The 21,631-nt window shown below is 43.8% G+C and overlaps 1 protein-coding gene across 2 annotated transcripts in view; it reads left to right on the top strand.

Moving 5' to 3' along the window:
* The window catches only part of ephb2b (eph receptor B2b), a 172,202-nt gene that overhangs the window by 131,580 nt on the left and 18,991 nt on the right, over window positions 1-21,631 (top strand). The window lies entirely within an intron of this gene.

The following is a 21,631-nucleotide window of genomic DNA, read 5'->3' as shown; positions in this document are numbered from 1 at the left end:
GCGTGTGTGAATTACCTCAGTCTGTGCGTCTCTCAACAGTGTTTGGCACCAACATCTACTAATAGAGAAACTATGTTTATCTGCAGTGCATCTCGCTAGTTAGAAATGTCATGTAGCTTTAAAGTTTCTAAACTATTTTACTGATAAGATCGTCAGTTTTGTGGGCTGTAAAGACCTTTGAAATAACTAAAATGATTTGGCGAAGTGATATGAAACTAATGCGGTCAAGACCTGCCTGGAACTTCTTTAGCCGTGCGTTTCCCTAAAAATAATTGCACAACTTAGAGCGTTCGTCAACCAATCAGAATCAAGCATTCAACAGCCCCGTAATATAAAACATATATAACCAACTAGTTTACATGGACACATTACCTACTCTAACTATTTACTCTCTCCTAACTAAGTTCACTCGCATTCATGCAGTCAGCTACTGAAATCCAATTATCACAGACATGTGAGTGCAGGGTTCCCGCGGAGTCTTAAAAAGTCTAAAAGAGACTTAAATTCAGAAAGTGAAATTTAAGGCCTCAAAAAGTCTAAAAAACACAAGTTTAGGTCTTAAATTTAATTTACCCAAGTCTTAAAATTCTTACCTTCGTTAATTTTGTTAATTGTGGTCAAGCGTTGTCCGCCGAAAATAAAATGTTGGTTGTTTTGTTTTCTAGTAGGCTACGTGATGATGATAATCCCATGTGATAATCCCATTGCGTGATCACTGCAGGTATAACTCCTGTAAAGTAGGTGGCGGTATGTAACCCGCGCCGCCAATAAAGTGAAGGAAGTTGGTTCACTAGCTACCTGCCCGCCGAATTCGTGCAAGTTGCAACGTTAAGTCGGGGCTGTCGTCGAGCGCGTAGTTTTCAAATATCATGGGGACAGGGGAAGTGTGTGTTTAACATGACTTGGCTCGATAAGGGTGAGTTTTGCAGCTGGTTACAAGCTGTCCCTAGCAATAGATATGAAGCTCGCTGCAAAATATGCAAGAAGATAATACAGCTAACGTTAGGGACATTGGGTGTGAAGGCGCTCGAGCATTGCGAAAACGTTTACGTGCGGACCGAACAAGATCGCTTATATAGCAAGATTTGGTATAGCGGACTTCATCAAGAGAGATCTAATTAACACCATGAGCGGACCGTATGTCTTGATGTTCGTTGTTTACTCATTAAACTGCAAGAAAGAGATGATAATTTGGTGGATGATTTAAAAATATTCGTTAATCATCTGTAAATTGTGTAGTCATTTGAATGTAATCATAACGGTCGCCTGAGGGCGCTCAACGACCACGTCATCCGTAAGCGTGAGTTTCTAACAAAAAACAACAGTTTACTAAAAAGAATAAATACATTAAATAATTTACCATTGTTAATTTGTGTTTATTTTTGTTTGTTGTTTTTGTATTTAACCCTTTCACTCGTAAATTTAAAATATTCGAACTGATCCCCCAGCGTGAGTTTTTCTAGGCGACCGTTATTTAGAACCTGTCACTTTAATGTTTCCATGGTGACGCGTCATTGCTTGTCACGTGACACAGCGCAACCACAACAGTGCTGAATGAATGATGATCTGCTTTGATGTCATTTTCCCTTTTCTATTCAAAATATTCACAAATGTATTAGCTATAACATGAAACACTGATATTCCGATTGTCAAATATGTGCAAGTGGATGTGTTTTGTTGTTTAAACACCTTCATAACGATCGCGTTAGTTGATCGTTATGAAGGTGTCAGCACAAATCAGCTGTTTGTGCGATGGGCGGCGCCATGTTAGTTTACAACACGTCAATTCCTCAACTTCTCATGAAATACATGAAAGTGGCCGGAGAACTGGGAGAAGAATAGTTTAAAATGTAAAGCTACTTACACAATGTGTATCTGATATGAATAAAACGTGTCGTCTTATTAGAATGGAAAGGATTATTATTGCCGCTTCCATAGACATCAGTCAGTGTGTGTATTTTACAAACTTAAAATATGTTTAAGAATTTCTGGGATCATTCTAATGTTTCTATTTATGTGTCGTGTTGGTCTTAAACTTCACACATAATGGTCTTAAAAGGTCTTAAAAAGGTCTTAAATGTAACAAACTGAAACCTGCAAGAACCCTGTGAGTGTAGAGACGATGCGTTAAGTATTGTCACTGAAACTCGAGTTGAAAAACATACATACTCAGCAGGTCTTAGAGGCGAAAGGGCATATTCAGACTCGCTCTCATAAACTGACGGGGATCCTGTAAAGACTTCAACTTTTTACATTCAGTCTCTCAACAGTAACACTAAGTGCACTTGAGACATTTAGGGGACTTGTGAACGTATGTGAAACTGCCATGGGAGCTGAATGATGAGGCTTTCAATGTTTCTTTGAACAAGAAATGACTAATCTGCTGGAAACAGAAGAATTGTTAGATTCACTTCATATGAGTCAGCTGAACAGCATCTTTGAAACAAAAGCCAACGTTTTCCCCCCAAGCTTTATGAGTCCACATATTCTCCTTGGAGAATCGCCTAGAATTTGTGCCGTTTTACCAAAAACATTACATTTATGTTACATTACTGCTCATAAAAGCATACTGGAACTGCAAATAAAAAATAAAAATCTTTGTTAAATATTTCAGTATTTATAATTAAATTTTTCATTTAATTCAACCCCATTATTTTCTAAAAGATGTATTTTCTAGGGCTGTAGTCAACCAAAGAAATCCTTAGTCGACCAAAGTTCTGTCCTGCGCAACGATCAGTCGACAAAAAAAAAAGAAGAAAAAAAAGACGCGATGTTTTGCATTTTGATTGAACATTTATTAAACAATTGTCATAGAGCATTTATAAAACAACAACGAAAAAACATCAATAATACATAAAACTATAATAATAATACAAATCTTTGAAAATTAAGTGATTTTTTTAACTGCAAAGTGAGGAGCTCTGTCCTAGGTCTATAGTGACAGTCACAATCGCACACCTGACCACACCACACACTACAAAAAATATAACTGCTAAAACTGCCAAATAATGAAAAATCCTAACAAAAGCTCTCGTTTATACAGGCTGTATATTCTTCTGTACTTTCAAAGCTATGGGTTAAGGCGTCTAGGCGTTTTAGACATAGCAAGCTGTCTGACACGTGTATATCTCGCTTACCGCTTTTAGGTGATAGGCCATATTGGTCGTTGAGATATGGTAAGTTAGCTTTAGGCCGCATAGCTTGCACTCCACAGTCTTGTCGTCTTTTTTTGTAAAATGCAGCCAGACAAAAGATTTAGATTTCTTGGACATTTTGTCGACTAAAGCCAAAACAAGTAGCCTTCTAACTGAATGAATACAGCAAAACTACCTATATCCCTTACTGAGCACGAAGCAGCAGTGCAGCAGCCACAGGTGCGGTTCCCGAGTGTTCTACGTGGTGCGCTAAACTGTGGCGCTGTTACAAAATAGCCTAAATTAAAGCATTTAAAGTTGGGGATAAAACATAAGCTAATTATATTTAGAATATATAACTGCTTATAAAGGAATAAATATCAAGGTAGAAAATTTCTTTCTATTGGTAAAAAAAAAAAAAAAAAAAAAAAAATAGGCAGCTGGTCGACCAATCGACCGATTAGTCGACTAAACGACTAAAGTTGACAGCCCTAGTATTTTCATACATTTGTATTATTATTATCATATAATTATAATTATATTATTATTTTAGTACACTTATAATGTCACTAAAGTTTTTTTTTATGTCTAAAACACATTTGGGGTGTTGTTTTTGCTTTTAATGACAATTTTATTCTTCTCTCTTGCAATACATGTTTTTTTTTTTTTGGTTGCAGTGATTTTAAGAAACATTCTCCTTGTATGTGAAATGAGTTACAGCCCTGGCTGTACTTTGGTGCTTACATTCTGGGCAGAGCAGCTTTCTGATCTCCTATTAGTCATTGATGTGTAAATATGGGTGGTCATGTTTTGCGATTTAGCTCTGTCGTCAGTAAATGCTCTGTTTGGACTGACAAGAAAGTTTTAGTTTTGTAGAAGTGCATTTTACTAGTCTAAGCAAGGATATCATACAGTATGTAGGTATTGATCCTCTGGGTGAAACTGTGGTGTAAACATAAATCAGTTACAAACAGGATTATATATAAAAACCAAGTAGAGTACCGGAAGGTCTATTATTTCAAAAGAGCATGGAATATCCAATATTCCATGAAATGGCTCCTTAAATACCTTTTACGTAATGAATTGCTATTGCTTTTATATATTTTTATAGAAAGATTGTTCTCCATATGTTTTCATTTGGCATTACCCTGTTCTAACCCGTGCTTTCTTCCTTCTGGAGTTCCTCCCTGCTGTTGGGACGTTCTACCCCCGCTCCGCCTGTCAGTTTGGATTAGCAGCCCCGGACCTCCATCAGGGGGAGCTGTGAAAGTACTCACTCCAGCTCCCTATTAGCAGCCCGGGCCCCCTGGGACAGGGCACTAGGACTGAGGGGCCTGGGTCAGGCTGTCCGGGCCTTTAATTTTGTCTGGATTGGAGGGCTTTGGGGTTACATAAACATCTTGTCACCCCTCATTAGCAAAGGCGGCTTCGAGCTTCCCCCTTCACGTTTCGTGCTCGCAGTAGATTGTGTGTGTGCATTTTTGTCCGTATCCATGTGCAAGCTTTAATTAGACAAGTTTTTAAGCCTGGCTGCCCAAGAGGCGAGGTATGTTCTGCAAGAGAAACAAACAAATTAGAAAATTAAAAGTGATTGCTGTGAAACGTTTTTGTTTTCTTATGCGAATGGCCCCCTTTTAAATCTTGGGTCGATGATGAGATTTGCAGTAGGCGTCAATTGAAATTCCTATTTCCTCAAGCATTGTTTTCAGGAAGTTTATCCACAGCTGCCGTTATCATCCTCTCCCAGGCCTTTTTACACTGTCCATCATTATCACACATAATACAGTTGAAGTTTGTCTCAAATGGCTGAAAGGACAGCAGACAAAGGAAGAAAAACTCTGAGCGCAAGTTTGTATGCTGGACGGTCTTTAGAGCTAGAGTTATACTTATGCGTGATGATACATCATGGGCTTAAACTGTCCTCGTGCACACTTATTAAGGGATGAACAATTCATAAACACTGCTATTATGGGGAGAGTGTTATGATCTTGGCCTTGGAGAGTTCTTTTCCAGATCTTGATGAATTATGTCCAGTCTGCCCACTAAGTATCAGGTTGGTGTTGTTCTCTGCATTGACCCAGAATGTAGTAGTGAGTAAATCTGCAAAAAAACCCTCCTATGGTTCACTTTTTTTCTGCCATTTTTCACTGCAGAGAAATTTGTAGTTTTTAAGATGATTTTATTATCTAGGCCAGTGGTTCTCAACTGGTGGGTCACGACCCAAAATGAGGGTGCTATAGGGTTGTGAACATCAAAAAAACAACGCTAAATAACTAACCATTGCACATAGGTTGGTTAGAAAACGTCTCGGTTACGGATGTAACCCTCGTTCCCTGAGTAGGGAACGGAGACGTTACGTCGGATGACGGAGAATGGGGGTTTCGCCAGAAAGTCAATCCTCTTCGAGTATTAAAAAACGAGCCTATGGCAATGAAATGCCATGGGTCTGCGGAATTTGCATAATGTATCTCCGCCTCACCGCGTGAGTATTTAAGGAGAGACACCTGCAACAGCAGATCATGTCTTCGCTGAGGAGCCGAGACTGAACTCAGGCGTCGACCCAGCGGTACAGCGGAAGTGGCACGGAGACGTAACGTCTCCGTTCCCTACTCAGGGAACGAGGGTTACATCCGTAACCGAGACGTTCCCTTTCGTAGTCACTCCGAGTTACGTCGGATGACGGAGAATGGGGGTCCCCGTGTAATCACGCCACCTTCACAGCTGTCTTCCAGTGCCCTGCGAAGTCTGACCTCCCTGTCGTGATATAGGCACGGACGAAGGAGTCCTACTTAACACAGGAATACCAAGGTACACTGGGAAGCATATCTCATGGGAGATATGCCGCAGCATGCCTACCCATAGGGAGGACTTAAGAATACACATATGGCCCAAGGGGGCTACATATGGAGGAACACTGGAGTGACCAGCCCGTAGGGTGGCATCTACTTTCAACTCCAGGAGTGGCAGGTGACTTGCCGAGGGAAAGACACATGCTCAAAGAGGCTTACAGTGGAAAATACACATGTGGGGGTTACTCAGAGGAGGAACCATGCACACGGAGGCACCTAGCCGACGCACAGGCAATAGACACTGGCGCCAGCGTCAACAGTGCTGGAGGAACTCGGGGCTTCAGAGGGGAAGGCTCACCTGAGGAAATATCGCACGTATCCAGTCCGTGGAGTGGAATGGCGAGCAAGCCAGACACTTAACAGCTCCCATGTTAGCTTGAAAAAGACAGTACATGGGCGGAGACTGGCTCCACTCGGAGATTGTAGAATCTGGCGAATGTGTTAGGTGTCGCCCAGCCTGCAGCTCTGCAGATGTCTGTTAGCGAGGCGCCACGCGCTAAAGCCCAAGAGGACGCCACACTCCGGATGGAGTGGGCGGTCACACCAAGGGGGCATGGTCGACCTTGCTGCTGGTATGCCAAAGCAATGGCGTCCACTATCCAGTGAGACAACCTTTGTTTGGAGAGAGCCTTTCCCTTCAGCTTCCCACCATAACAGACAAAGAGCTGGTCTGAGGTCCTGAAACACTGCGTCCTGTCTACGTAAGCACGGAGTGCGCGTACTGGACAGAGCAGTGCCAAGGCTGGGTCTGCCTCCTCCCGGGGCAGCGCTTGCAGGTTCACCACCTGGTCCCGGAAGGGAGTGGTGGGAACCTTGGGCACATATCCGGGCCGGGGTCTCAGGATCACGTGAGAGTGACCGGGCCCGAACTCCAGGCACGCTTCGTCAACGGAGAATGCGTGCAGGTCCCCTACCCTCTTGATGGAGGCCAACGCAACCAGGAGCGCTGTCTTCATTGACAGGATCTTAAGCTCAGCTGATTGCAGAGGCTCAAAGGGAGCCCTCTGCAGGGCACTTAAGACCACTGAGAGGTCCCAAGAGGGAACGAGAGGAGGGCGAGGAGGATTCAGTCTCCTCGCTCCTCTCAGGAACCTGAGGATCAGGTCGTGTTTTCCAAGAGACTTACCTTCAACTGCTTCGTGATATGCGGCGATAGCGGCCACATACACCTTCAGGGTGGAGGGAGACAGCCTTCGCTCCAACCCGTCTTGCAGGAAGGAAAGCACAACGCTGATCGAGCATCTCCTGGGGTCTTCTCGGCGAGAAGAGCACCAGTTAACGAAGAGGTTCCACTTCAACGCATAGACATGTCTCGTGGACGATGCTCTAGCGGAAGTGATGGTAGCCGCCACCGCTGGTGGCAGGGTACTCAAACCTGCCTCGTCCCGTCCAGGAGCCACACGTGGAGTCTCCAAAGATCGGGACGAGGGTGCCATAGGGTGCCCCGTCTCTGAGAAAGGAGGTCCTTCCTCAGAGGAATTGGCCAAGGAGGTGCTGTCGCGAGGAGTACCAGTTCGGAGAACCAGGTCTTGGTGGGCCAGTATGGGGCGACCAATATGACCTGCTCCTCGTCCTCCTTGATCTTGCACAGAGTACGTGCGAGAAGGCTCACTGGGGGAAACGCATACTTGCGTAGGCCCTGCGGCCAGCTGTGCGCCAGTGCATCCGTGCCGAGCGTGCCCTCGGTCAGGGAGTAATACAGGGCGCAATGGGATGAGTCGTGGGAGGCAAACAGATCTATCTGTGCGTCCCCGAACTGGTCCCATATCAGCTGGACCGACTGGGGATGGAGTCTCCATTCTCCAGAGGTTGGCCGGAGCCGTGACAGCTCGTCGGCTGCAAGGTTCCGCACTCCTGGAATGTAAATAGCACGAAGGGACCTCAGGTGCTTCTGACTCCATAAGAGGAGGTGGCGTGCGAGTTGCGACATACGGCGAGAGCGTAGACCACCCTGACGGTTGATGTACGCTATAGTCGCGGTATTGTCCGAGCGGACAAGTACGTGTTGACCCAGGAGCAACGCGTGGAAGCGGTGCAGGGCAAGGCGTACTGCCAGCAACTCGAGGCAATTGACATCCATGAGGCGCTGGGGTCCTGTCCAGGAGCCCGCGGCTGCATGTCCATTGCACATGGCGCCCCAGCCCGTGGCAGAGGCATCTGTGGAGACGACAACATGCCTGGAAACTCGTTCTAGGGTAACTCCGGCCCGTAGAAAGCTGAGGTTCCACCACGGGGTGAAGGACTGACGGCAGGTCGGAGTTATTGGAACTCTGAGCGTACCGCGATGCCATGCCCACCTCGGGACCCGATTGCGAAGCCACAGCTGAAGCGGTCTCATATGAAGCAATCCGAGTGGCGTTGCCGCGGCTGCGGATGCCATATGCCCCAGGAGCCTCTGAAAAAGTTTCAGTGGGACCGCACTCTTGCCCTCGAACTGTCGAAGACAAGTCAGCAGTGAGTGTGCGCGCTCGCTCGTAAGCTGCGCGGACATGGCGACCGAGTCTATCTCCATACCGAGAAAAGAGATCCTCTGCACGGGGCAAAGTTTGCCCTTCTCCCAGTTGACCCGAAGGCCCAGACGGGCTAGGTGCCGGAGCACAAGGTCTCTGTGTTCGCAAACCTGATCTCGAGAGTGAGCTAATATTAGCCAGTCGTCGAGATAATTCAGGATGCGAACCCCGTGTTCGCGTAGGGGAACAAGGGCTGCCTCGACGACCTTCGTAAAGACGCGAGGAGACAGAGCCAACCCGAATGGGAGAACCGCGTACTGGTATGCCTGCCCCTCGAAAGCAAACCGAAGAAACGGTCTGTGTCGAGGTAAAATGGAGACATGAAAGTAGGCGTCCTTCAGGTCTATCGCTGCAAACCAATCCTGTGGCCGCACGCATTCGAAAATGCTTTTGGCCGTGAGCATCTTGAACGGCAGCCTGTGAAGGGAGCGGTTCAGGACGCGCAAGTCCAGGATTGGCCGTAACCCACCGGTTTTCTTGGGGACAATGAAGTAGGGGCTGTAGAACCCTGACCTCATCTCGGCTGGAGGGACAGCCTCGATTGCACCCTTCGCCAGCAGGGTAGCAACCTCCGCTCTCATGATCGGGGCATTGCCACCGACCATAGTAAAGCGGACTCCCCTGAAGCGGGGAGGAGACCGTGCGAACTGAATCGCATAGCCGAGCCTGATAGTTCGGGCGACCCAACGGGACAGATTGGGGAGCTCTAACCAAGCCCCCAAAAACTGATCCAGCGGAATCATCCGAGCCACAGGCGTCCCCCCGGAGGGGCAGCGAGGCGGAGTGACCGGCACAGGCAAGGGTGGCATAGCGGCCCTGAGCGTGTGCACAGCCAAGCTCCGCGCCCTGACAGAGGAGACCAGGGAAGGACCAGCGTTCCACGGGGGTCTGCTCTGCCAGGGGTCTGGCGATAGAGGGGGATGAGAGTGGTGTGGTCCGGGGACGGCACGCACTGTCATCCTCGCCCTCAGAGACAGAGGAGGACGAGACTGGCGAGGCACGGGGGCGTCGCGCACTGTCATCCGGCTCTGTGTGCTCAGTGATGGACATTTCGGTTCTTTCTTTAACCACATTAGGGTGCTGCCCACCCGTGGGTGAGCAGCGGGGAGTGGAGAACAAAAGATTCTCCCCCGGCCCTCCACCGGGGGAAGGAGGGGGCCTGCGACCGCCTCCTGGGAAAAAACCGACACCATCACTGAGCAGCCCGTCTCAGGAGCGCCGCTTGGCCTGGCGTTTAGCGGGGCGCGGGGCCTGAGGGGGCTGGGGCGCCTTCCTGCGGCTTCCTCCACGACGCGGCCCGGGTGAAGGCTGCTGCTGGGGCCGTGCGGGAGGGGCGGGAGCCACAGGAGGGCGCCCTCGGCGGCGAGCAGGCTGAGGCGTCTGTGCCGACGGCTGGGTGGAGGCAGCAGCTGGCCGTCGGGGTAGAATGTGTTTAATCGCCTCAGACTGCTTCTGTGCGGTTGAAAACTGCTGGGCGAAGTCTTCAACCGCTCCGCCGAAGAGGCCGGCCTGGGATATGGGGGCGTCGAGCAGACGAGTCCGCTCAACGTCCCGCATATCGGCCAGGTTCAGCCAGAGGTGACGCTCCTGGACCACATTAGTGGCCATCACCTGACCCAGGGAGCGTGAGGCCACCTTCGTCGCCCGGAGAGCGATGTCAGTGGCGGCACGCAGTTCGTCGAACGTCCCTGGGTCAGTCCTGCCCTCGTGCATGTTTCTGAGCAGCTGGGCCTGGTAGACCTGCAAGGTGCTCATCGCATGCAGGGCAGCAGCCGCCTGTCCTGCAGCTCTGTGAGACCTCGCCACCATAGATGACGAGAATCTACAGGCCTTGGACGGGTGCTTAGGATTGCCACGAGAGGAGGCGCTCTGAGGACACAGTTGCATCGCAACAGAGCGCTCCACCGGGGGAATCCCAGTGTACCCATGGACAGCTGCGCCATCGAGGGGAGGAAAGGCGGAGAAAGCTGACGAGCGTTCACGGGAGGTCAAAGGAGCCTTCCATGATCTCGACAGCTCCTCATGCAGCTCCGGGAAGAAAGGAATTGGGGTTGGCTGAGGCCGTGAGGCGGCAGCCGCACCCAAAAACCAATCGTCCAGCCGCGAGCGCTCAGGGCAGGGCGGAGGGTTCCACTCTAGCCCGATGCTCACGGCTGCCCGGGACAGCATGGCTGTCATCTCGGGATCCGACACGGGCAACGCTGGGACTCCCGAAGGAGGCAACGCAGCCGCATCCTCACTTCCCGAAGACTCGAGCCCACCTTGTGATGCCGCGATCGACATCGTGTCATTCTCTGGAGCGCCGAATGAAACACGCGGGGCTTCCGAAGAAGGACCCGCCTGAGTCACCGCGGCACTCGCGGGTTGCAACACAGCGGAGGGGGGCGTGGTCCGAGGACGCATCGTCGGATTGCTCCACACCGTCACCCTCAGATCACCCTGTCCCCCAGCCGAACTACCACCTCTCGTGGAGGAAGCAGAACGGGTGGTGGACGCGGGGACTCTCACTGAAAGATCATTGAGTCTTAATCTAAGTGTTGCGATGGTCATGTTCCCACAGAAGGAACATGAGTCATCCACGAGCACTGCTTTAGCGTGTTCAAAGCCCAGACACACAAAGCAGCGCTCGTGCCCATCAGAAGATGACAGATAACGACCGCAACCAGAAGAACACGGGCGAGACATCTTTAAAAAGACGTGCCACGTGCAGCTCTTTTAGGAGAGGAAAAACTCTGCAATGATGAGGCGACCAGGGAGAAAACACAAAGTCAGGCAGACCACTGCACAGATCGCAGGCAATGTGAAGACTCGCTGGGTACCGCCGTCACACCAACACTGGAGAGTTCGCTCGTCTCGAAGAGGTGAGTCACTTGTAAACTCAGTTGTGGCTGTGGAGTGAAGAGGTTCTCTTGGCTCTGAAGCGAAAACATGATCTGCTGTTGCAGGTGTCTCTCCTTAAATACTCACGCGGTGAGGCGGAGATACATTATGCAAATTCCGCAGACCCATGGCATTTCATTGCCATAGGCTCGTTTTTTAATACTCGAAGAGGATTGGCTTTCTGGCGAAACCCCCATTCTCCGTCATCCGACGTAACTCGGAGTGACTACGAAAGGGAACTAAATATACTCATTAACCTTTAAAAAATGGAAAAAGCAGTTCCCATATCCTTTTGTTAATACATTTGTCAGTTGTTTACAGCAAAACCTGATAGATGCTATTCACACAAAGTATAAATATTGGTGGGCAGAGAAAAAAAACCCAGGTTGGCTATTTCAGGATAAACAAACACTGTTCGTTTGTAAAGACATTTTTATGTAATAATAATAATAATAATTTCAAGTACTATGCTAATTAATCACTTGATGTCTATTATATAATGTGGGCCCTGAAGCAAAACTAGATGAGAACCACTAATTTTGGTATAAAAAAGTGCAAAAAATCTAGGCCATTTCAACTTAGACACGTTGACACTTCATGCTTTAAAAAGTTAGCAGAGGAGAACCTTTGAAATGAATTTGGTCATTGTAAAACTGTGTCAAGGGTCCTTTAATCTTTTGAAGGCCTTCAAACTTTTCCACCAGTGAATCAAATGGCAGAAAGAAAAAAAATCTGCCAACCACTTATTTCAAGGGTTTTGAGTTTAATGGATAAAAATTCAATTTCAAGTAGCCTGAATGAGAATTACTGATACAGTGGAGACCAAAAAATAATAGTATGCACTTAACCCATGCTTAGAATGTGGACATTTAATTTCTGCAAACCTTTCGTGTTATTTTTGAACATTTTATCTTGTTTTTATAATTGAAAACCTAACCTGTTTATTTATTTATTTTTATTTAGCTTAATAGACGTGTGGTTTAATTCCTTACTTGGTTTGATACTTTGTTGTAATGCAGTGACATGCCTCCTAGCATGCCATGCTCAGTAGCTTGAGCGTCCATTTACTTGCATCACAGTGTGTTGTTGAGGGTAGTTGTTGATCTTTGACTAAAGCCCAAGCAGCAATCTAGAACAGTGTCCCTTGGAGGTCTAAACAGAGCATGCTTTTCCTTTATTAGTTTAGTGATTTGTCTTAATTATGGCACACCAGAAAAGCTTAACAAAGCTGTATTGAAGAAAGGCACAATGTTTTATTGAGGCAATTTTACAGAGGCAAACTGGAATGAAGGCCTTAGCTCTGGTCGACTACAGTAATAGTGCACGTCTGTGTCGGGCAGCTGGAGACACAAAGACAGCTTTTACCTTTCCTTTCTGCTTGGCTTTCCTCGCCTGTCCCCTGCAGCTCCGCATCAACAGGGCAAGCAAGGTTAATCAGTCATCAAGTAAACCCAAACTGACTCCAGGCCCTTCACTTTACTCTAACACACACATTTGAGACCAGCATTTATCAGGGTAAGGATAGAAAATGTCCGCCCGGGTGTCCCTCTCTCTGAAAGTTTTATTAGAGCAGTATGTGACAGATCGCATGCAATTTGTGATTTGCCTAAAGTCGGGAAGCACTTGGCAAGTGCTACTCAAGGGGTCGTTTAACTTGCCTCTCCCCATGAATGGAGAGAAATAGAGACACATGGCTCAGTCAGCTTCACTTTATACGTAGTGCTGTTCTTCCCACTGCAGAGATTGATGAATGGTAACACACAAAGAAAAAAAACTAAACAATTCTGTCTACAAGATTCAATAAGCCTCATGTGATTGAGCTTTACATCCTTTGCCATGTCCTGAATTCATTGCAGCACTGTATATTGCAACAGAGATGATGGTTTTACGAATCAACCAAATATTGCATAATGTTATAAAACAAATTAACCACATTTAATAAATGTATATTTAAAAAAAGGTTTATAAGAAATTAATAAACTTATTTAACAAATAACCACAAATTAATGTTGTAATATATAGAATTTAAATACACTTAAGCCGCGTTTCCACCGCAGGAACTTTCCCCAGGAACTAGGAACTTTGGGGTGGTACTCCGTGTGTTTACACCGCAGGAACCAGGGTCTAAATGAAGTTCCGGGTAAAAATTTCCCCCCCAGAAAGTCCCTGCTGGCGAGGTAGTACTTTTTCAGAGTTCAGGAACTTTCGGGGTGGGACTTGTGCGCTGAACATGCTGATTGGTTATTTTACCTTGTTCTCTCTGCCGGATGGCGCGCGTTCGTCCCATCCATCTCACGGTCATGTCCGCTATAGCTGATAACAAACGTTGTCTACTTTTATATCTAGCATTACGAGCTTTCTGAAATGAATACGCTTTGGTATTAGTGTTCGTCTCTTTTCTGCCGTTTTGTTAATTACCTCCTTAGTAAACCAATAGATCGCACACAAAAGCAGCACAGCTTGAATCTCCTCAATACTTAAAACTCAAAACAAGTACGCGCAGACTGGGAGGAGCAGTCGCACGCAGTTCAACGTCACCAGACTAATCTTCCCGGTACTTTAGTCCACGGTGTAAACGCAGTGAGCAACCGTTCTGGGGCAAAAAAAGTTCCAATGAAAAAAGTTCCTGGGACAAATAGTTCCTGGTAATTGCGGTGGAAACGCGGCTCAAATGTTATAGGGTCGTCCCGCGTGATGTCACGCCATTTGGAGCAGCCATCCTGACGGTATAAAAAATGCTAAACCGCCGGTGATAATACAGCTCGTCGCGAAATATTCCTATCCTTTTCAAATACCAAAAGCTGATCTTGTATTTTATTTAACACTTCTTTAAATCATTAGAAACACAGGTTGAGACAACAGTCTCAATGACAGTTTATCATACTACAGTGACAGTGTCACTGCATGGTAGCCTAGTTAACGTTACAAGTATAAAAAAGTATTATTTCGTTTTTCTTGGATCAAACTAGATTCAACAAATTAATTTAAGAAGCACTTAATCTTGTTGGTGATTTTGTTTTGTGTTTTCCCCTGTAAACTCAGTTTAAAAATTATTACAGGTAAGTAACTATAATTTGGTGATAAAAATACATTGACCAACCTTTGCGGTGATGATTTAAAAATCCTTCCCCGCTGACGTCCAAATCAAAGAGTTGCTGACCCATCCGGACTCGTTATATCGATAGCTTTTGTTTGCTTTTAATGAAGCTCCGGTATAGCATGATGGGAAGTGAATAAGGTAGCTGAATGATGGGTCATTCATGAACGATCCGTTAATTGCGTCTGTCACGTGACAAATGAACGAAAGACTCGGAAGGTAAATTAATTATTTATGTTCCCTGTAAATTATTTTTGACTGCATTATAATGTTTCTTTATTCAGAATATGATCAAGATTGCATAGGTGGATGTGTTCGGGGAATTTGGCGGTTAGAACTATAACGTTTAAGGCCACTTGACTTGAATGAGCGAAATGACTCGAAAAAAGATTCGTTAATTTTGATGAACGACTTCGAACAGGAGAGTCAGTAAAATTATCCGAATTTTCCATCACCTCAATGTCAGGAAGTTTTTCCTACACATTTAATGCCTGTAAAAAGAACTTGTGGTGCTTCATGGATCTATGATTCCTAATTCCTTTATCTTCCTCTTGTATATTTCTTTTTGTTATGCTAATAATAAGTGTGATGGCATGACGTGAGTTAGCTGACGGCCGCTGCGCTAATAATAGTGGGGGAAAAAATCGATTCTGTTCAGTATGGAGATATTTTGCGCACGCAAATAAGTATTGCAATATTTAGGCTAATTATACTAATAATTATTTTATTAGTATAATAATATACTAATAATATATTATTACACCATATTATACACGCAATATCAATACTGTAGCGCAAAGTATTGCAATGTTTAGGCTAATTATAAAATGATTATACAAATAATTATATTATTAGTATAATAATATACTAATAATATTACCCACGACCATTGCCACTGAGTAGCTGACGGATGTATTCCGTCAAAATGGCTGACGACGCGCGGCTAGGGGTCACGTGACTGGGAGATCCCTATTGTTAACAGTGAACAATATAAGCATTTCTTAATCTTGGTTTATGGTAATTATTATTTTCATACGTATAGTATAAATATGTTTCAGTATGTTGTATATGCCTGATGAAGGTCATGAGACCGAAACGTTGCTAATAAATATTTTTTGATAGTGTGCGGGATTTCCTTTTTGCCTAGAATAAAATTCTGTAAAAACAAAAGGTTGTATATTGTTAGTTCATAATACTTAATCCATTAACTCTTGATGAATTGAACTTTGAAAATGTAACTTGTCAAAAGAGTTTTTTTATTACATTTCTGTGTCAAACTTTTACATACAGTATAATAATTGTAACTTTTTGTTACATAAATTGGTGAAACATATTTAATGAATTAATAGTGCACTCCGAGTTATTACAGATGGTAATTTTTTCTTTACATTCCATTTTTGTTTAGCATGTTTCCAGTCTAACGCACTGTTTGAGCATAACAGTTGTTGTCCATCACAGAAAACTCGTGGCAACATTAGCTCCCGGCCATTAGCTTTCTGCGTGAGAGTCTGGCGCACCCAGATAAACGGCCGACCCATATGCTGTTTCCGTCTGCCAGCTCACATGTACTCTATTGCGTCATTCAGCATTATACTCTCCAGCTACTGTTTGTTTATCCATTTCATTAGCCCAAGGTGAGCAGTACCACATGTGTCAGGCTTTCCTTAATACCTGAGGAAATGAATTGGTTCCTTATCAGATGGGGGAATCATTGTGTGAATGAATTACATTATGCAGAGTTGGGTCTGGTAATCTGGCTCGGGCGCAGTCGGGTGCTGGTGGAAGATTTATGACTTAATTATCTTCAGAATTGCTTTGGCGAACTGCTGTTGGGCCACCAGAGACAGTGATGCCACCGGCAGCCTCTGGAGAAAGTGGCGATACAGAGCTAGATTCTATTGCCATGTAATTGAGAAGTGCACTTTTGTATTTTACTGTCTTGACCTTATTGCAGAGAGAGTCATCCATTTCGGTATTCGATATGGACTCACTTCAATGAGGCCTTCAGATGGATGTCGATTGCCACCTGTAATGCAGAAGAGCTGGGGGGGGGTTCCACCTCGGACATGGATCTTTCCCCGAGAAGGCTGCCCTTTTCATGCCGTGCCTCACAAATATAAAGGGGGTGGCTGGTGTGGGACCACTGTGACAGAAGGTGGCAGAGAGGGCACATATGGAAGGTGCCAGGTGGGGTCAGGGGGCAGCCGGGCAGGAGACTGCACCAGACACCTGGAGCACTGGCAAAGTCCAAAATCACAGCTCTTGTCCTGTCACATGCTGTTGCATACTAATCACATCAGGTGTCATCGGAGGAAAGTAAGGGTTGTTTCATTTGCATTAGCCAGGGAAAAGGCCTTCATAAGTATGCAGGGCAGGCCACAGGAGCTGTTGACTATGCAGTGAGCAGTGCATAAAATATCCATTTCATTATGCATGTGTACAGAAAAGAAAACTACAATATAAGTGCATTATTGTCATAAGTTTGAAGTCTAGCCAATTACGAACGCTTTGATGATTGAAAACATTCCGCTCATACGTCCAACAACAGTAAATACAATACAACAGGGATTTAGTGTTTAAATCACTGTTGTTTAATCAAGGCCAATAATATTCACAAAGAACAGTGTGTTTTGCTGTAATCATCCTGGATTAACAAAGTACTGAAGTGACAGGTGCAAAGGCTCAATTAGACATGTTGATTTATTGCTGGAAGTGGAAAAGTTTATTGTGTCTTTGTGAAATATTTAAAAAAGACCAAAAAGTATAAACAAATGTCCAGTGTATGAAACGGCTGTTTGATAGGATCCTGAAATTCGAGGCTTTAAAATATCCAAGACCCTCCTCTGCATTTCTTTTATTTACTTTTCTACTCCTTGCACATAGATTTCAAGATCAAAACATCACACTGAAGTAATGGCTGCTGAAAATTTAAATTCGAATTGTAATATTTCACAATATTTTATTAGTTGCTAATAAAATGTTGAAACTCATTTGCAAGTATTGACAGTGTGTGGGAGTTCCTTTTTTATTTTTTTTTATTATTATTATTTAAAAAGCAAAACCCAGTGAGGTGAATGAGTACTTTGAATGGCGATAAAATTAAGCACAAAAGTAGCATTTTTCTGTTTTTCATTTCTTTGCATTCATTTACAAAGTGTATCGGAAGTGATGATGTACAGAACAAGAAGACATCAAAGCTATGAGCAATGACAAAGACAGCTGATAAGGTTAGTTTTGTAGCTCTCAGACAGAAGTGATCTCCCTAATGTGGATACTCTGTCAGCTCTCAGCATCACATGATCATGCAACATGATCTCATGAGTATTCTTATATATTGTTATGTATCGTTACTCCCCTAATGTTTAGATGTTGTAAATACATCCATGATTTACGTTTCAGCATCTATTTAGACTTCTGCTAAAAGAACACTAGCTAAAAGTTTATTAGAGATGATATCTTAATGTATCGTGCAGATATGCAAATGAAAATGTTTTTTTGTGGGGCTTGTATCTGTATTTCTGTAATTTGATTCCCTAGGTTATTTTTTAGTCCAAAGTCCTAGGCTAAAATCACGTACTGGCTCGGGATCATGTGATTAGCTCACTGTCCTTGTGCCTAAGTCTTGATCCAAATAAATCATGGCAGGATAACAAAATCATGAACGGTAATATAATTTGTCCTCCTCTCTGTTAACAAAAAGAACAAGAGTTGAACAGGTTCCCTTGTTTAGATGTGATGTGCTAACAGACCTCTGATTGTCTGTGAAGATTGTGCGATCTGCAAGATGGCAGTCGACATACATGCGTCTATGCATAAAAGAAGGAATGCTAATGCACGTCATTGGACAGCTGCCATTTACAGACTTGCTTGGGTTTTCACTAAACACCAGAGTTCCTTGAACAGTGAAACCGTGCTTAGGGTTTCAGATTAGACTCAAACTCTCTGTAAGTGTCTGCGATCTTCTTAAGACGCTGAAGTGCCTATTTTTTGAATTAGCTTATGGTGTGTATACGAGTACATTAATGCTTCAATCTTTTCCAGTGCAGATGGTTTAAAGCTTGATGAACTGAAAAGGGGGTGCGCTGCTTTACGGCGCTGGAAACTCTGTGGAGACATAAAACCCTCAATCCAATACAGATGGGAAATAGGGACGCCTGCCAGACTCACTGTTTCTCTCTGCCTTTTTTTTTGGTCGTACACCATTGCTAAATGTTACATGCAAATGCAGTGGGTTCTTCCCCTCCTTTCTGGCTCTCTCTGGACGTGAGTCTCGTAAATAGGGAATACTCGCAGTGTACGGTCCTGCGCAGTAGAGGAACAGCAGCTGCTGTCAGATTGTGCTGGGAAAAGCTTGCTGTGGGGAAAAGTTTTACCGTAAAAGGGGCTCGGGGAGTCGACGGGGGTGGACGAAATTTATAAGTGCTGACCTGTAAGGGCTACTTCTATCAACCTTACCAAATCACTACGTCGCTCTTCCACACCACAACTCGGCTCCAAATGAGATCCACATGCCTTCCAAACCTATTATATAGATCCGTAGTGCAGAGCCAGTGGATTTGAGAGAACATTCCACAACACTCAGAGTCTTTTATATGATTATTTGGCAGAGCTTTTGGTTCTTTGCTCACTCACTGTACGCCCTGTCCCTAATTATCACTCATTAGTCATTAAACACCTATAATTAAGAAATCATTCTCAGGTGACACTTACTCTGATATAATGTAAATTAATAAAAAAATATCTCTATTAAAAAGATGCTTGATTGAATTAATATGTATGTGTGTGTGTAATTCACAACGTATATTCATATTAATTCAATCAAGCATCTTTTTAATAGAGATCATTTACATTTATTAATTTACATACAAATGCCCATATACAGTATATGCATATACATTATATCAGAGTGTCACCTGAGAATGATTTCTTAATTATCTTTTTCTTTTGGGGTAATGTTCAATTCAACTCTTAACTCTCTTCTATTTCAATATATATTAAAATGTAATTTATTCCTGTAATGGCGAAGCTGAATTTTCAGCAGCATGATCTTAGTTTCTTTTTTTTTAAACAAAAATAACAAAAGTATTTGTTGGGATTCTAAGAAAGAATGCAGAATCCAGGCTTGCTGTAGTTATACTGGCTGAGAGGCACTTCAACTGGATCAGAGCTCAAGAATTGGCTTTTTTGTGTTTGCAAGTCCATGCCCCATTACAGACCAATAAACTTATATGAGTGGAATTAACTTGGTAAACCGTGTATATTATTTATTATGGATCTGTTAGACGTTGAAGTAAAGATATACTGGCATATAGCACAGAATTAGTTCTCAGAAACTTTTGCAAAATAGTCATAAAGTGTGCAAAAACCCTGGTGTCTGTCATATTGGTCCAGAAGAACAGCCCATATGAATGTTAATGCCCAGCACTGTGATGAATAAATGACCAATTAACTGTTTGGAAATGTATGACTCTATAAGCTCATCCTCATTCCATCCAACTTTTAAACAGGACCGTTCCGTTCCATCTGGTTGTTTTCCTCAGCGCCCATATGCAAACATTATCTCTTCCTCATGCTTATGTTTTCTGCACAGAGACCGCGTGCAGCACATAGTGTGATCGTTCCAATGTGTCCGAACACTCAGTCTGCCAGGAAAAAGTTAAGCACCTAGGCTTGCAGATAAATAGTCCTCATCAGCTGTACCATGGAGCGCAATTGTGTGGAAACACTGGAATTCTGCAAAAGCAGAACAAACACTTTACTAATCATTTCTGAGAGTGCACTTTCTTCGCTAAGATGTTTCTGTGTTCTTACCTATGACGCTACTGTTTTCCTTTAGATTGAACTATGATGCCCCCTAACTTTCTGTGATAGACGGCTGTCATTCAGGCATGAGGAAAACATCCCTCAGTAACTGGAAAACCGCAACAATCTGCCTTCTCAACTCTCTCAAATCAGCATATGTTCACTCTTATGAGCTGCTGTACATGCTCTGACTTTGTTTGCATTAGCCAAGACTGGATTACCAGCGACAGGCTGGGCGCAATGTAAATGCAGCGCACAAAGCACATATGTCAGCCTTTAAATATATATATTTTATTAATGTATAATGTGATGCCTGCTGTATGCTTCCCTGTAGAGGAAGCCTGACTGCTTACCTTATTAGTCCTCTGTTGATACTAGCATTAAGGCAGACAAGATGCTGCCAGTTGCTTGTCTTAGAACACAGGTCTTGGTTGGACCGAGCACGGTGGCGCATACCGACCGAGGATTCACAAGCCCTCCCGTAGTGCTCAGGGTTCTGGGAAGCCATTCATTATCGTCTGACATATATTTATTAACTGGCAGGGACAACAAGACTATAGCTTGTTCAGCATGTACATTTGGATAAATGAATGCCCACTAGGTCAGACTAGGCCTGCAGTGATTATTATAATATCCTATGTTATTATATTAGATTATTATCATAATTGCCTGATCACAATTATTTGAGATTATTGTCCACTGTAAATTACAATCATAAATTGAAATGTATTTATTTATTTTAGAAATAAAATTTTCATTTTATATCTTTAGTAATAAAAGTGGTGACACGTTAGATTTAATTTAATTAGTTTTTATCTTTGTATTTTATTTTATTTTTTTAATCCTTTTTTGGTTTTGTTTTAGTAATAAACAAGGGACCTTTCCTTTGTACAAAAGTCAGGTTGGACTGTTAGATTTTATGTAATTTTTTTATTTTCCTTTTTTTGTTTTTGTTTTAATAAATGGGGTAACTTTCCTTTGTACTGAAGTCAGGTTGGACAAATTCGATTTTTATTTCTTTTTTGTAATTTCTTTTATTTTAAGCTGGGGACAAGTCGTGTATTTTATGTATTTTATTTTATTTGTAATGTTTGGTAACATTTTATTGTATTATTTTATAAATTTGAATACATTACTTCTTAAGGTGTATACATGTTAAGCCTATGCTTTAAGTAACATGAACAAAACACAATTTAATCATTAATAACAATTAATTTTGTTACAAGATTTCATATTTGTGATACCCCTAGTGAAACCTGCTGAAAATGAGCAGTGCTGCTCTAAGCAGTGAGCACTGGACTTGAGAGCTTCTCTATCACCTGTGCATTTGAGACAGATTTACGCATTCTGGGCTCTCAA

The sequence above is a fragment of the Rhinichthys klamathensis genome, unplaced genomic scaffold (assembly GCF_029890125.1).
Source record: "Rhinichthys klamathensis goyatoka isolate OS25496 unplaced genomic scaffold, OSU_Roscu_1.1 h1tg000082l_1, whole genome shotgun sequence".
NCBI lineage: Eukaryota > Metazoa > Chordata > Actinopteri > Cypriniformes > Leuciscidae > Rhinichthys > Rhinichthys klamathensis.
Note: the sequence above shows the minus strand (reverse complement) of the source record. Positions and strands in the feature narration are given on the sequence as shown.